Source organism: Chelonoidis abingdonii, chromosome 2 (genome assembly GCF_003597395.2).
Source record: "Chelonoidis abingdonii isolate Lonesome George chromosome 2, CheloAbing_2.0, whole genome shotgun sequence".
NCBI classification, from domain to species: domain Eukaryota; kingdom Metazoa; phylum Chordata; order Testudines; family Testudinidae; genus Chelonoidis; species Chelonoidis abingdonii.
Window position 1 is genome coordinate 5,599,804 of NC_133770.1, and position 16,424 is coordinate 5,616,227.

A 16,424-nucleotide genomic window follows, 5' to 3' on the forward strand; every position below is an offset into this window, starting at 1 on the left:
TGGTATGCCGTCCCAAGCACGTGCTTGGCATGCTGGGACTGGAGCTGCCCCTGTCCACCACCTCCTCGGTAACCCATTCCAGTGCTTCACCACACTCCTAGTGAAATAGTTTTTCCTAATATTCAACCTAGACCTCTCCCACTGCAACTTGAGACCATTGATCCTTGTTCTGTCATCTGCCACCACTGAGAACAGCCTAGCGCCATCCTCTTTGGAACCCCCCTTCAGGTAGTTGAAGGCTGCTATCAAATCCCCTCTCACTCTTCTCTTCTGTGGACTAAACAAGCCCAGTTCCCTCAGCCTCTTCTCATAAGTCATGTGCCCCCTGGTCATTTTCGTTGCCCTCCACTGGACTCTCCAATTTGTCCAAACCCTTTCTAGAGTGGGGGGCCCAAAACTGGACGTAATACTCCAGATGTGGCCTCACCAGTCCCGAATAGAGGGGAATAATCACTTCCCTTGATTTGCTGGCAATGTTCCTACTAATGCAGCCCAATATGCCGTTAGCCATCTTGGCAACAAGGGCACTCTGCTGACTCATATCCAGCTTCTCATCCATTGCAATCCCCAGGTCCTTTTCTGCAGAACTGCTGCTTAGCCAGTGGGTCCCCAGTCTGTCGCAGTGCATGGATTCTTCCGTCCTAAGTGCAGGACTCTGCACTTGTCCTTGTTGAACCTCATCAGATTTCTTTTGGTTTAATCCTTCAATTTGTCTAGGTCACCCTGGGCTCTATCCCTACCCTCCAGCGTATCTACCTCTCCCCCCAGCTTAGCTTCATCTGCAAACTTGCTGAGGGTGCAATCCATCCCATCATCCAGATCATTAATAAAGATGTTGAACAAAACCGGCCCCAGAACCAACCCCTGGGGCACTTGGCTAGGTACCAGCTGCCAGCTAGACATCAAGCTGTTCATAACTACCCATTGAGCCTGACAATCTAACCAGCTTTCTATCCACTTTACAGTCCATTCATCCAATCCATACTTTTTTAACTTACTGGCAAGATTACTGTTGGAGGCCATATAAAAAAACTTTGCTAAAGTCATGATATATCATGTCCACTGCTTTCCCCATATCCACAAAGCCAGTTATCTCATCATACAAGGCAATCAGGTTGGTCAGGCATGACTGGCCCTTGGTGAATCCATGCTGACTGTTCCTGATCACCTTTCTCTCCTCCAAGTGCTTCAGAATGGTTTCCTTGAGGACTTGCTCCATTATTTTTCCAGTGACTGAGGCGAGGCCGACTCGTCTGTAGTTCCCTGGATTTTCCTTCCCTTTTTTAAAGATGGGCACTATATTTGCCTTTTTCCAACTATCCGGGCCATCCCCTGATCACCATGAGGTTTGCATAAGCAAATGAGAGGAATGTGGTGAAGATGAAATACTCAAAGGTGAGTGCAACCCTGGTTGAAAAAACATACTCAAAAAGTAGCTATGAATGTTCACGGTCAAACTGGGAGGGTGTATTTAAGGGTGTCCTCCAGTGGTCTGTCCTGGGTCCATTACTATTCAATATTTTCATTAATGAGGTGGATAATGGAGTGGAGAGTATGCTTATAAAATCTGCAGAGGACACCAAGCTGAGAGGGGTTGCAAGCACTTTGCAGGACAGGATTAAAATTCAAAATCACCTTTTTCTGAGATCAACAAAATAATATTCAGTAAAGACAAGTGCAAAGTTCTACACCAAGGAAGGAAAAATCAAATGCACAAATACATAATGAGGAATGACTGGCTAGCTGGTAATACTGCAGAAATGGATCTGGGGTTACAGTAGATCACAAACTGAATGTGAGCCAATGACGGGATGCTATTTTGAAAAAGCTGAATATCATTCTGGGGTGTCTTAGGAGATATGTCATATGTAAGACCCAGGAGGTAATTGTTCCATTCTACGGGGCACCGGTGAGACTCCAGCAGGAGTGCTGTGTCTGGTTGTGGGTGCCACACTTTAAAAGATCCATGAACAAATTGGAGAAAGACCAGAGGAGAGCAACCAAAATGATAAAAGGTCCAGAAAACCTGAGCTATGAGGAAAGGGGAAAAAACTGGGCATGTTTAGTCTTGAGAAAAGAAGACTGAGGGGGACCCGATAACAGTCTTCAGATGTGTTAAGGGCCGTTGTAAAGAGGATGGTGATCAATTGTTCTCCATGGACACTGAAGGTAGGACACGAAGCAATTGGCTTCATCCACAACTAGGGGGAGTTAGGTTAGATATCAGGAAATACTTTAACTACAAGGATAGTTAAGCTCTGGGATAGTTTCAGCATTAACTGCACTTTTGATACCCTTCCCCCTCCGCCCTCGTTCCTGGGCACCCACAATTTACGCACACACTAAACATTCCAGGAATCACTCACCAGTCTTATGGGGTCCCTGCCAGGCCAAAGTCTTTCTAACACTTCTGCAAAGGTTGGGGCCCCCCTTGGACAGAAGGCTCTGTCTGTTCACTGGATCAGAATCTGTGTCAGCTTAAACTCAGCTTATTTATACCAAAAGCCCTTTCTCTGCTTGTCTCTGCTCTGGGATAGTTTCAGCATTAACTGCACTTTTGATACCCTTCCCCCTCCGCCCTCGTTCCTGGGCACCCACAATTTACGCACACACTAAACATTCCAGGAATCACTCACCAGTCTTATGGGGTCCCTGCCAGGCCAAAGTCTTTCTAACACTTCTGCAAAGGTTGGGGCCCCCCTTGGACAGAAGGCTCTGTCTGTTCACTGGATCAGAATCTGTGTCAGCTTAAACTCAGCTTATTTATACCAAAAGCCCTTTCTCTGCTTGTCTCTGGAAACCCCAGTTTGAACCAATCTATTGAAACCTCTCTAGAATGGTTCAGTTTTAGTGACTCACCTTAATCACCCCCTGAATCTTTGTAGTTCTGGGAGGAGGTCTGGTACCCCTCCCCCAGTAAATAGGACACAATCACACCGAAGCAATTCCTAGGTTTAACGCATTGATCCCCAAAGATCCTGCAGGGGGTCGCAGTAGCTGTCACACACAGTTCTTCTCCCTCAGCTCAGGGTCTGCTGCTGAGCAGTGAATGTGGTGGCTGCCGTGGCCACTGTGACCCACCAACAGGATCATGCATCCTCTCCCCATCCAGTGCTGGGAAGGGCCGTCATGTCGCCCCACTAGGACACCCCTGAATGTCACTCTGACCTTGGGGGATTTGTTGTTTGTGCACGTGTGGTTTCCCAAAAGCTGTTGCTTCCTTTTGCAGGAAATATCTGTTGGCAAATGTGCCAGGACTAGCAGAGATGGGAACTCAAGTCAGCTGGAATCATGGGGTTAGGCTGCACACCCCACATTCACAAGAGTGTACGGCTTTCAGTGTCCAGAGGGCAACAGCCCTTGCAGCTCTCTGTCAGGGAAACCCACCGCAGGGAGATATCTCACTGCACCCACTCTGCTAGTGATCCTCCTGGGACAAATGTACCTGTATCTCTAGGCACCCAGGTTATAATCAATGGAAACCTCACCTTATGGTAACAGGCATAACTCCATTAAATTCAACAGATCAAGAGGCACTATTACCAGCAAGGAATTTATCCCATAAGTAGCATATGACTTTTTCCATTGTGTGTGCCGGCATGTCTGCCTTGGGAGACTTTAGATACAAAATGTGTGTGTGTGTGTGGTGAGAGAGAGAATGTGTAGGTGTGTGGTGGAGGACAGACTGACAACTTTGTGAACACATTATAGACTGTTAGACACCCTTCTGGGCAACACTCACTTGTCATTATATGACTAAACTCTTCATTGAGTTTGACATGTGAGAGGCACTGGTAAAGAATTTTTATACAAAATTTCATCTGACAGATAGATGCTTGGTCCAATTGACAGGAGCTGCAGAGAAGAAGGTTCTTGTGCTAACAATGATGCCATTGTAGGAAGAGGCAGAGATGAGATAGCTTCCAAGCTTTTGCTGAGAAAGGAATTTGGAACCACATGAAATATGTAACTGAAGCGTTGCTGCCGACCTTCATAGCTTTCATTGTCCTAGTTGTTAAGGCCACCAGGGACCATTGTGGGCGTCTAGTCTGACTTGCTGCAGAAAATAGGACAGGCCAAAGAGCCTCAGCCAGTCATTTCTGCCTCAACTCTGTAGCTTCCATTTGAGCAAGAGCATCTCTTTTAGAAATAGATTCAGTCTGGACTGAAAGTCTGCAAGTGATGGAGAATCCAGAACATCCCGAGGTAAACTGTTCCCATGGTCATTTACCTTCACTATTAAAAAATGCCCCGTATTTCTACTCTGAACAGTACAAGTGCTCCAACTTTTAAGACCCAAATCTGCAGTTATTTTAAAGGACAGAACCCTGCACCCACATGAACCGCAATGAAGACGCAATGGGGTGCCACATGGGTGCCAGGATCTGTCCGTCTGCACAATACTGTGGAATTGGGGTTTTACTTAGCACAGCAAAGAAATGGATTAGAAACCCTATTCCAGTGAGCAAACCACTGCGAGTGTTACCCAACTAACTTCTATTTCCTGCATTCGCAAAAGAAATTCCATCGCATTTGGGAAGCAAACCTGCAACTGCCATAACGTTCCAGTGCTGTGTAGGTGAGAGCAGGAGACCCGTTCTGAATAACCTCAGCACTTAGCTCATTCAGGTTGAAGTACTTTGCTCTAAAAGCAGAATTTATATTACATTTTTATGTACTCAGACATTGTCTAATTAACCCTCCACACTTCAGAGACTCAGTCTAGAGAAATATTATAATCTCCATTGCAGGGAGTTCCAGGCACAGATATGCCATTTATCTTTGTCTCCTCTAACGAAAGCATAACCGAGATAGGAAGGCTATAGTTCTGTGTAGGTAAATCACAGACTGTCCAACACAACAGACACCCCACACACGTGTATAATCACAATGGTGTGTAGTGGTTCTGAGACGTTTGTATTGTGTGTGTGATGGGCAAAGGATGTTTTAAAACCCAAAAAGCCATTTCTAGGGAAAATTCATGCAAAAATTATTTATATCAGTGATTTGCATCACAGCAGCCCCTGTTCAGGGCCGGTATCAGAGTCCCATTGCGCCAAGCCACCATAAACAGGAATGAAGCCTGGAGTTGGCTGGTAGCCACCATTGATGAGGACAGTCTTTAAATCAGCCTGTACTAGTATGGCCCCACAGTCCCCTTTAAAACCAACCTGTTTAAAAGCCCTTCATGCAGACTAGGGTCTCTCATTAGCTGAAGGCTTCAGGAGGACACACAGAGCTCTACGGAAACAAGTGGGGATTCTGAAATCTGAGGCATTTTGATCTCTGTGCTCTGGATCCTCCGAACTTTGGAAAGCAGAGTTCAATGCCTGTAGGTGCATCTCCCTGTTTTCCAGGAAGACAGCTGGGGAGTTGTGGAGGAGCCTGCAGCATGGCACGGTTGTGGACCGTATGAGCAGGGAGAATTGCATTGAAATCAATACTGGCTGGTCCTGGAGGAGGGCTGGATTCCAGGAGAGATGGTGGGACACAGGGAAGATGTGCTGGCTGATATGAAGAAGGCAGCTTCCTCCAGCTCGGGAGACAAAAAAAAAGAATGGGCATACATGGAAGATATGTCAGTGAGATCTGGAGAAAGAGCTGCTTGAGGGACTTGTACTGCCATGAGGGATAAATTCTGGTCAGTTTGCCCAAGGCCAGATTGTGTGTCAGACAGGGGAGCCTGTGCTCCGTGCTCGAGGATTTCATTGTAGTGCAGATACACTGGTAACCAGGGCTGGCTCTCCAGGCACCAGCTCAGCAAGAAGGTGCTTGGGGCGGCAAGGGGAAGGGGCGGCACGTCGGGCTCTTCAACGGCAGGTTCTCCGTCCCTCTCGGAGGGAAGGACGCTGCTGCCGAATTGCCACCGAAGAAGAAAGCGGCACAGTGGAGCTGCTGCAATGGCGATCATGGTTTGGTTTTTTTCCCCTCGCTCATTGGGGCGGTAAAAACCCTGGAGCGCGGCCTGCTGTTAACACAGGGCAAACCAAGAAGAACCCCCCCAAATTACATATTAAGCAGGAGTGTGGGATAAGCAGGGGTTTCAGTGATCAGGTTTGTGCTAAAGAGCTGCACGGAGAAAGCACAGAGACATCTGACAGATACAAGAGAACATCTTGTTACAGATGCACTTTCAAGAAGGAGACTGCAAATGTTTGCAGGCCCCTTGGCTGAGCAGTGCTAAACCTTAGGACTGCAACAGAGCTGCAAGGGGACTCTCAGAGCAACAACTATTCAATAGAGTGAGAGAAGATAAAGAGCAGGAGCTGAATTCTTCAATGCCATGTGCCTCAGGCTTCTTATTTCGTATGACACTAGCATCTATACATACCAACCAAGATCAGTTATGCTAAGAGCTGTACACGCACATAGAACAGGAGAATCATTGCCCTTACGAGCGTTCACTCCAAACAGGCCAGATGGATGAAGAGTGAGATCCCTAGTCACAGATGGGGAACTGAGCCTCAGACAGATAAAGTGACTTGCTGGATGTCACACATGGAGATGACAGAGTTTGCAAACTAATGGCCAAATTCAGTCATCAAAATCCAAACTGTGACCAAGTACAAGTCTGCATCAAGCTGTACCCCAGGGGGGCATATGCAAGAGGCTCTCCCTAGGCTGAGAGGGAAATTTCAGCTGCACAAAATATGATTTTGTGATTACGGTTTTACAATCATTATAATAAATACATTAAATTGTATCAAGGTACAAGGATCAGATGAGCTAACAGGGGAGCGTTATAAGACACGTCAAGAATTTCTAGCATTTCAGCACCTGACTGATAAAGAAGTAAGTGGTCTGAGCGCACTGCCACCCAACCCCGCGTGGCACAGCACCAGCTTTAATTCACATACCGCACAGGGAGGGATGGAATTGTCAGTTACAAACCCCGTTCGTCCTGCCTGAATTACAAAACTGTAGCTAAATGGTCAGCCAGAATGTGCAAGAAATGAGCTGAAGAAAGAATCCTGAGACTTGCTGTTTGCATCCCGCAGCAGAATCCTGATGAAGAGGGCTTCACAGCCAGCAATATCGGCCACACTGTTCACTGTGTTTTGTGTAGGAGGGAAAGGATTGCGAGGGCCCCACTCGGGACACAGAGAACGTGCTCTAATCACATAAAAAGAAGAGGTCTGACTCTTTGATTGTTGTGCTTGACAGAACTGCAGGACCAGTGGATGAAGAGGAAGTGGTCGATGGGATATAAGTGGCTTTTGGTAACACATTTAAGACAGCGTCTCATGAAATCTGACTCTCAAAATTAATTCATCTTTTTTTGGGCAGGGACACAGCCAGATGCACTAAATTGGCCATCTGTGAATACAGGATAAGGAAAATATGGCAACAGCCTACAAAGGACTTAACCCCATGAGAGGGGGATACATTTCTAAAGGGGGCTAGAGATATGACTAGGAGCAATGGAATAACATTAAGAAGGAACGGGTTAGACTGACTCATAGGAAGATTTCATGATAGCAAAAGATCTCAGGCTTTATAACAGGGTCTTCCTATTGGACATGGGGGAGCTCCACTGCTAGGGATCCAAAAGAGCAGGTTGGCCTGTCAGGAGCAGTCCAGTGTGTGGTTATCAATTGTCGAAGAACTGTACGTTCTCCTTGGATTTAGTGGTGGCACCATCAAAATCAATGACCTGGACCTACTGAGTGGCTCTAGGGGAATGCTTGTTGTGCCATTTCTGGACTGAGAGCTGTGGGGTAAAGCTCTGGTTGTCTGGACTTTAGGGGACACGTCTTCTATTGGTGTAAATCAGCATAGAACCATGAAAGTCAATGGAGCTATGGCAACTTATACCAGCTGCGGATCTGGTCCAACAGAATTAAGACACGTAGCTCTGCCTTTCCCAACGCAGAGGCCGGCTCTAGATACCCCCTATCCATGACCGTAGGTTGTTTTGCAATTGGTGCACATGATTTCAGCAATTTCTTTGAAAAGATCCTCCTTTTCCTCTGATCGACCTCCCCCCATTCCTGTCCTGGAGGGTGGCCAATGGAAACATGCTGCAGATGGATGGGGAAAAGCCACCCGTTAAGGGAGGACCCAAGCAGGTAGCTAATGAGGCACTAGCCCACACGGAGGGGGCAGTGTAAAAAAGGGCTTCCCTGGGTAGAGACTGGGCTGCCCACCCAGCTCTCACTGAATCCCACAGGGCACAGGATGGAGACCTGCCTGAAAGTCCTGCTGTTCGTCGGGGTGGTCACAGCAGCCCCCGCGCCCTCATCATCCCCTCTGCCAAGCCACGAGGCTGCGGTTTTAGCTGCAGTTCAGATCTACAACCAAGAGCCAGGCACAACACTGGCCTATCGGCTCCTGGAAGCTGAGCCGCAGCCAGACTGGGTGAGTGACCTGGGAAATCGCTTTGTGGCCTCTGTATATTCGATGCCGCTTGAGCTCGTGGAGCAGGTCAATAGGGAATCGCTGCCTCTGATGCTAGATTCCTGTACCTACAGTCTGGTATTTGGACCCTTGCTGTTACTGTCCAGGGCTGATTTCTGGTGGTGCCATGAAAGACAGTTTCTGTTCACAATCCAGGTAGGCAGAGGATGGGGAAGGGGAAGAACAGGGAATTTATCGACAAGCCGGCTGGAGTCACTGAAAGCAGCATGGCCAAAATTGATTATAAAGAGGGAGTGAAATATGTGCAGGAACAGGTAGCAGCCAGACAGCTATTTCCCTGCATTACCACACAGTAGCTTCCTGGTCCCATTGCAGAGGAAGGGCCTGACACCAGCAGTTCATTCAGATTCAGCAGTCAGAGCATGTTTCCCTTTGAATTATACTCTGAGCAATTCAGGGCAGGGACCATCTTAATCTGTATTTGTACAGCACCTGGCACAAAGGGGGTGACCAGACATAAGTGTTCAAAGAGAATGAGTCCATCCTGAAAAGATCATGTCAATGGCTTACAGTTCTTCAATTTTCTTAAAGTAATACTTTTGTTTTCTTTTGTTTTTTCTGTCTGGGTTCTGAGCCTTTACAAATAAATACTGATTGATCATTGAAGACTTGGATTTCTGAAGATTTAAAAAGGTTTCAGAGAAGAAATTCTTTGAATTCAGTGCCCTCCCTGGGTCCCCTTGTGCAGATAATTCAAATTTAGCAGTATGTAGAAGACAGATTTAATTTACAGACATTTGATAGTCCCTTATTGCCATTATTTATCAAGTGGTAACAAAGTGCTGGGCACTATTCTTCCCGGAGGGACCTAACTGAGATATTATTTATATCCCAGGAGCATTAGAGGTTCAAGCCAAGACCACGGCCCTATTGTGCAAGATGCTGTACAAATACATAGCAAGAGACAGTTCCTGCCACAACTTTACAATCTAAATAGATAAGACAAAGAGTGGAAAAAGAACATATTATTATCTGTATTTTAGAGGGGGAAACTGAGGCACAGAGCAATACCTGGCAATCAAAATCTGCATACACTATCCTATGTTCTAATGTATGTAATTTTTCATTAATGCCCTGTTTGCTGACACCTGTGCTGACTGGAAAAGTTGCCTGAGTTACTTTTAATGTTCAGTTCAAGCGTATGTTCCTTTTTAACTGCTCTGAAAAGTGAGTGTGCCCCAAACTGGCATCCCCTTGCTCAGCAGAGCTGCTCCCTCTGCGTATTCAATCAGACCTGTTGGCCAAGGGCTTTGAAAGCGACAAATGATTTCAGGTGCCCAACTTGAAACACTATTAAAGGGTCTGATTTCCAGAACATGCTGAGCACCTGCCCTCTGAGCATCAGACCCCATCCAGGATCTCTAATCGGGCACCCAGTTACGAGGCACATAAACTCACCAGCCACGCACTAAAATCCTGGCCCATGGCTAACAGAAATGCTCACTCCTTTGTACTCCAGCTGGCTCTGCAGAGCGGGAGCTGGATTCTGTTCCTTCTCTTGCATCACCAACAGCAGGTTGTTTACCGCATTCCCATGATGAAGCAGGAGAAGGAAAAGCAGGGCTTGAGCTTCAGAGCAAAGTTCGATTTGCAGGACTGAGAGCTAGGGAAATGACCATTGTTTAATGACAGGCTTGTTCCCCTCTGGTCGCAGTGAGGTCAGTGGAAGTTGAGGGCACTCAGCCCCACACAGGAGTGCTCAGAGTGGTAAACCTGATCAGGCCCAAAGGAGGGACATTTGGGGCCCGATCTGCAACATTGGCACATGCCAAATAACTCTCTGCCAAGAAAGAAGCTATTATGGAAATGGCAGTGAGGAATAGCCCTGGAAAATCCAAGGACATCACTTGGCCATGTCATTCTTAACCAGAATCGCACTTTAGGAATTAGCACTATAGAAAATCCAGTCACTTTCAGTGTTTGTGTAAGAGAAAGCAGGTGACGGCGGAAGATTGCAAAATCATATCTATTCTGTCTGAATGCCTACTGGATGGGAGAGACATGAGCCAAACTGCATCTGGTGCAACGTACCTTCACTACGTCAATGGGCTGCATTCAGATCTAGGCCTATGGATATAAAGTTGCATTCCTGCATTACATGTTTGAACTGGCATTTGAAATATGTGAAGGCCCTAGAACAGCAGCAGAGAATGATATCATAACTTATGACGGCAGTAGACTAGAGCAACGAGGCAGCCTCGAAAGAAGGTGTGACGGATGTGTGCTTTTTTTTTTGTTCCTTTGGAAGAGCTCGTGGCTGCGTTTAGCCTGCTCAGTTTAGGGCTCGAGAGAGGGACGAAGGGAACAGATGGGAGTCCTGCCACTTATGGGGCTTGACAGGCAGAGCCGCCCTCCCCGGGCAGATCCACCATACTGATCCTCCTGCCCGGGCAATACTGTAATATAATATGAAATGAATTACACAGGCAAAGCTGGAGCCTGGTGCCTTGCTGCTCACAGTGGGAAAAGTTTATTTGTTCTTTCATTGATCTTCTTAGGACGCTGTCTTCAAACCTATCCATATACTGACCTTCTCTGGTGAAAGAGACATGTGCTGGTATCCAGCAGAAACTGGACCCCAAACCAGTGATGAAATTCAAAGAAGAATGGGGTAAGGATCACCTAAATGCAGCAGGGAGACACCTTCCTCTGGCACCTTAAGTTGACCAATAGCATCTGTCAGGTCCCAAAGCCTCACAGAAAATGTGTGTTTCCAGCAGAGACATAAAGGAAGGAATGGGGCCAGGGGACACGGCCCTTTCGGTATTCGCCTGTTTACTGATACTTACATCAATTCACAAACAACATCCATCCATTCCTCCAACCCCTAATTATAGGACTGGATGGTTTTTAATCTCTGGTTTGCTGCTGTCAGCTGGGGCACTGTTCTACCGGGGAACCCTCACTGAAGGCACAAGGAGAAGGGGATGCAGCTTGTGTAAAATCTTATCTGTGGTACACTAGCATTTTTACGTGTCTTATGAGATCAAGGCCCCATGGTGTCAGGTGCTGCACTAACATAGTCCCTGTCCCGCCCCAAAGTGTTCACAGTCTAAACAGACCAGATCGAGAAAGGCTGGCCGAGGGGGAGTGATCTTACCCCCGGGTCACCGGTGGGTGATGTGACTCACTCAAGGTCACACACCAGGACAGTGACAGAGAGGAGAATTCAACCAAGGTCTCCTGAATGGCCCCTCTCACGCAGCTGGAGTACACAAGGAATCGCACAGTGACTGCTTGCAAAGTAAGGAACTATTGAACATGAGCAAAGGCTACTTACATTGAAAGCTCCTCAGGGCAGGCACCATCTTTCTGGTCTGTGTTTGTACAGCTCCTCGCACAATGGGGTCCTGATCCACTGTGATGTCCAAACCAGGCCGGAGGATGAGCCTCCCAATCCCCCGCTGAACTTGTGAACAACCCACATTGGGAAGCAGGTCTCCACACGCGAGTCGTCTGAACGGTAGCGCTTCCGGACAGTAAGATGCTGAGGTCTCTTTTCTCTCCCTTGCAGCTGGTCAAAGACTGCTCTGGATTCTTCTCCACTGAACAGGACCCCCCTTCCATCATTATCAAATGCGAGGAGGCGTCTGAGTAGGTGAGTGGCCTAGACGGCCTCCTCTCTGCTCACGGCTGGACTGACGCAGGGTTAAGGGTTTCCCTCGCTGAGATCCTGGCCAGGTATTTCACACTGACCAAGTGTCCCCAGAACAAGTGTCCAGCTCCACCTACTGGCAGCGAGTTGGCAAAGGCCTCCTGCCCCATGAGCCTGGAGGTGGAACCTACAGCCGCCAGCAGAAACACAGGGAGCAAATTCTAATCTCACTGGGATACGTAAGAAACCCAAAGCTCCGTACGGTGCCTGGGAGCGGGGCAAGGGCAGGGGGGCTGGGGAGGCTCATCACCACCTGCCTTTGTCCGGCAGTGACATTTACAAACGTTGTACGATGCAGACACTGAATGGCCCCTGGTCCCACGCACCAGACAGAAGGCTCCGGAATGGCCCCTCCTTCTTGTCCTAGAACAGGGACCTGCCCAAGGTGGGCGTAAGGGTTACAGACAGGAAAGGGGGATGGGATAATGGCTGAGTTTATAATCCTGTGCCTTCAATGACACGGCCCTTGTACCCCGTCTCCCCAGCAGGCAACCTCCTGCCCCTCCCTCAGAGTCACCGAGCGATGTCACCCTCTGGCAAAGAGCCCAGCGGTTACATTCACTCCTGAGGGCTACTCCTCTCCCCCACTAGCCACCTAGGCCCACAGTGACACTGGTCAGATGCCCTGTGCTGCTCCAGGGAGGCCATGTGCTCCTGGGGAGAGGGCACTGGATTGGGACTCAGGAGACCTGGGCTCTACTCCTTGCTCTGCTACTGACCAGCTGTGTGACCCCAGCCATGTCACACTGTCACCCCCTCACCCTTTACCCCTCTGTCTATCTAGACTGTAAGCCCCTTGGGGCAGAGACTGTCTCCCACTGTGCATGCGTACAGCGATTATCACAGCCCTGATCAAAGTTGGGGCCTCTAGTCATTGCTAATAACAAGAGAGAACAAAGTAACAGTTCCTGAGCTGCAGGAGACGGTTTCAGTCTGAGTGGAGATTCTGACCCTGACCTCTTCTCTTTCTAGCCTAATGTCGTCACACGCTGGAGACGTTGGGCACGTTGGGCGACAAGTATTCTTAGAGGTAGTTTAAAGGGCTAAGAAGATCCAGAGAGAGAGGAGATGAAAGTGAACTGATGCTGCCAGATCCAGCTGTGGCTCCATTTCTACTCCACTGGAAGCACCATCGGAAGGAAAGATTAAAACAATCTGAACAGCTTCTCCAGAATATCTGCTTTCATCTCCGATGCCTTAGCAGCTGTTTTGCAGTGCTGCCTACAGGGATCCTCTGCAATAATTGGCATGTGCCAAAACGTATCTATTGTCCCTCTTCTCTCCACATTGTGGGAGATAAGGGACTGAACCGGCGTGGTCACTCTGATTTGTACACAATCGAACACCCCAGATTAGGAGTCACGCCATCTCATTAAAAGCAATTGCCCAAGCTGCCCGAGGGATGGGGCAATGAGGCCAATTTGCCCAGCGCATTGAGCTCACAGGGCCCCCATGAAATATAGGTTTTCTTTACTGGTATTAGCAATTTTTTGAAGGCCCCCAAATTCTTTGCCCGCAGCACCCCTGATCCTTGAGCCCTGCAACACCCTTTCCCTATTCCACAGAATCCGACAGTAAGGCTCAACTCGTTAAAACGACTAGCTGCTATGCTGGTTGCCACCCCAGATGTCCTCAAAGGGACTGGTTTTCAAAAATGCGCAGCTTCCTCGGCCTGTGGCCCCTTCAAAGCCTCTCAAGTTCATTGAGCACCAAACATGGGGCACTTTGGAAATTTAGTACTCAGGGCCATGTAATGCCTTTAGAAAACTGAATTGCATTCATTCACCAGAGGAAAAATTGCCTTGACGGCCCTAAGGGCAAGATTTTCAATAGCACTAGCAAGCCCTGCCTAATACAGCCACTGAGATCTTATGGCGTTAAACATCATTCGTTCGGGACTCACTCGCCTCCCTGATTTACTGCAGTTTCATAGAAAAGTGTCGTGAAACCCACTGCCCTGTTTGGTTAACAGACCCAGGTGCCCTAACCCCAAGAAATCACTCCTGTGGTTTAGTACGCTCCAGCAAGAGCTGACAAATCTGTCTTAAAGGCTTGATTGATCTTGCAGGTCCCTTGCAGACCCTCTCATGGGAATTTACTCCCTAACTAACAGATGCTCTCCAAGGTTTCTCCAATCCGCGCCCTACGAAGTTCCTCTCCCAGCACAGCTTTCACATGGTGTTGTAACTGATCAGAGACCCACAGCTCCCTTTCCCCTTTCCTGTACACAAACTCCACAGGAACAAATCCCAAGCAGTGTATAAAGGTACAAATTTACCAGTACTGAAACTACTCTTGGCTAGATAACAACACTATTCTGCCCACCCTTATCTCTCGCCTTATAATCTTAATCATTCATCAATGAATGTATATGAGTCTCATGAGCGCAATATGCTTGCATCAGCACTCTTTGTACCTGACGTCATAATAAAGTGAAGACTGACAATTGCTAAGTATTGAGTAAAGAACAACCAAGAAATAGAAAAAACTAGGAATCTAGAATAAATTAATACCCGAGCACGGACATACCAGGCAAGATTTCATAATACATTAGGAGCAAGTAAGATGAGGAGTAATCTGCTACTTAAGAGGAAGGGAGCTAATAACAAGGGGATACCAAGAGTCTGGTCAGTCTGGATGCCATTTGACATCGTCTTCACTAAAGATGATTGACCAGCATGAACTTACAAAGGGGAGGAACCAAAACCAAGAATAGGGAAACATATGATATTTAAATATAATGTCTTCAAGTGGCAGGTTGAGATTGCCATTCACCGCGTGGTACTTAAGAACTAGTTAAGCAATCTTTGTACACAGTATCGTGTCTTCAAACTTCCTGGGGATTAGGTGGGGTCCCAAGACTACGGAGGAAAACCATTACCTCTCTTTAACAAGGCACAAAGAGACCTGCGAAATTTACAGACAGCCACCCACTTCCAACCTGGAAAGTTACCAAATAGGACCTTAACTCATCCCTGTAAGTGCTTAGAATAGAAACAGCATATGAGTGCTAGACACAAATGGCTTGTCAAGAAGAAATCATGCCAATACTTCATCTTCTGTTTCAGGTTACTGGCCCAGTGGATAGGGGTGAGAGAGGCAGATGTGCTATATCTTGATTTTAGTAAAGCTTTTGACTGCCCCACCTTGAACTTTGCATAAGCAAAGAGAGGAATTGGTTGAGATTGAAATATTAAATGGGCAACACTGGTTAAAAATACTTAAAACTTAGCTATTAATGTCAACGGTCAACTGGGGGTGTATTAAATGGTGTCTCCCAGTGGCTTCTGGGTCCATTACTATTCCAAATTTTCATAATTGTTGATACATGAGTGCAGCGTTGCTTAAAATTTGCGAGGGACTACCAAGTGAGAGGCGGTTCAAGGCACTATTGCAGACAGGATCAAAATTCAAAATCACCTGATAAATTGGGAGAACTTTGTCTGCAGATCAACAATAAGCACTCAGTAAGACAAGTGCAAGTTCCTACCCAGGAAGGAAAAACAAGCAAAATACAAAATGGGAATACGCATTGGTAATACTGCAGAGAATGGACATCTGGGGTAATACGTAGTACAAACTGAATGTGCGCATGACTGTGGCATCGTATTTGAAAAGCTGAATTGCATTCTGGCGGTGTCTTAGAGAATTGTCATCTGTAAGACCCAGAGTAATTGTTCCATATCTAGGCACGATACCCAGCGGATTGCTGTGTCTGTTGGGATGCCACACTTAAAAGATCCATGAAACAATTGGAAGAGACCAGAGGAAGAACCAAGATAAAAGTTTAGAAACTGATCTTTGGGAAGGGAAAAAACGATGTAGTCTTGAGAAAAGAGATTAAGGGACCCCGATAACAGTCTTTCAGATGTTAAGGGCCTTGTAAGAAGGGCTGTGGTCGAATCTTTTCTCATGCACTGAAGCTCCGTAGACACGAAGCAAATTGGCTTCATCCCAATAGGGGGAGTTAGGCTTAGATATTAGGCAACTACTTTGAACATTAGTTTAACCCTTCTGCCCCTCTTGAGTGAAGCAAACAAGGGCCGGCTTCAGTATCCAGGGTTCCTTTCACAGCCAATGCCAACAGCTCGATCCCAGTCCAGTGACCTGGGAAATCTTACACACCCTAGTGCTCGAAGAGCAATACTTCCCCTCACGCAAGCACAGAGTTCGGCGTGTAGCAGAAGTTTACATTACATCGAATAACAACAGCCATTTAAATTGGCAAACACTCACTAAAGTTCATAGACCAACCTGTGAGGCAAAGACCCCCCAGGAATGCGGTTCTTTCTTCCCTGGTCTTGTCCGCACACCACAAATCACCTCAACATCCCAAAAGTCCACAATCCAA

General features: G+C 47.3%; 1 pseudogene; it reads left to right on the forward strand.

Annotated features, from left to right (window-relative positions):
• The first annotated feature begins 8,178 nt into the window (after positions 1–8,178).
• LOC116836148 (cathelicidin-2-like) overlaps positions 8,179–16,424 on the forward strand; it is a 30,284-nt pseudogene continuing 22,038 nt past the window's right edge.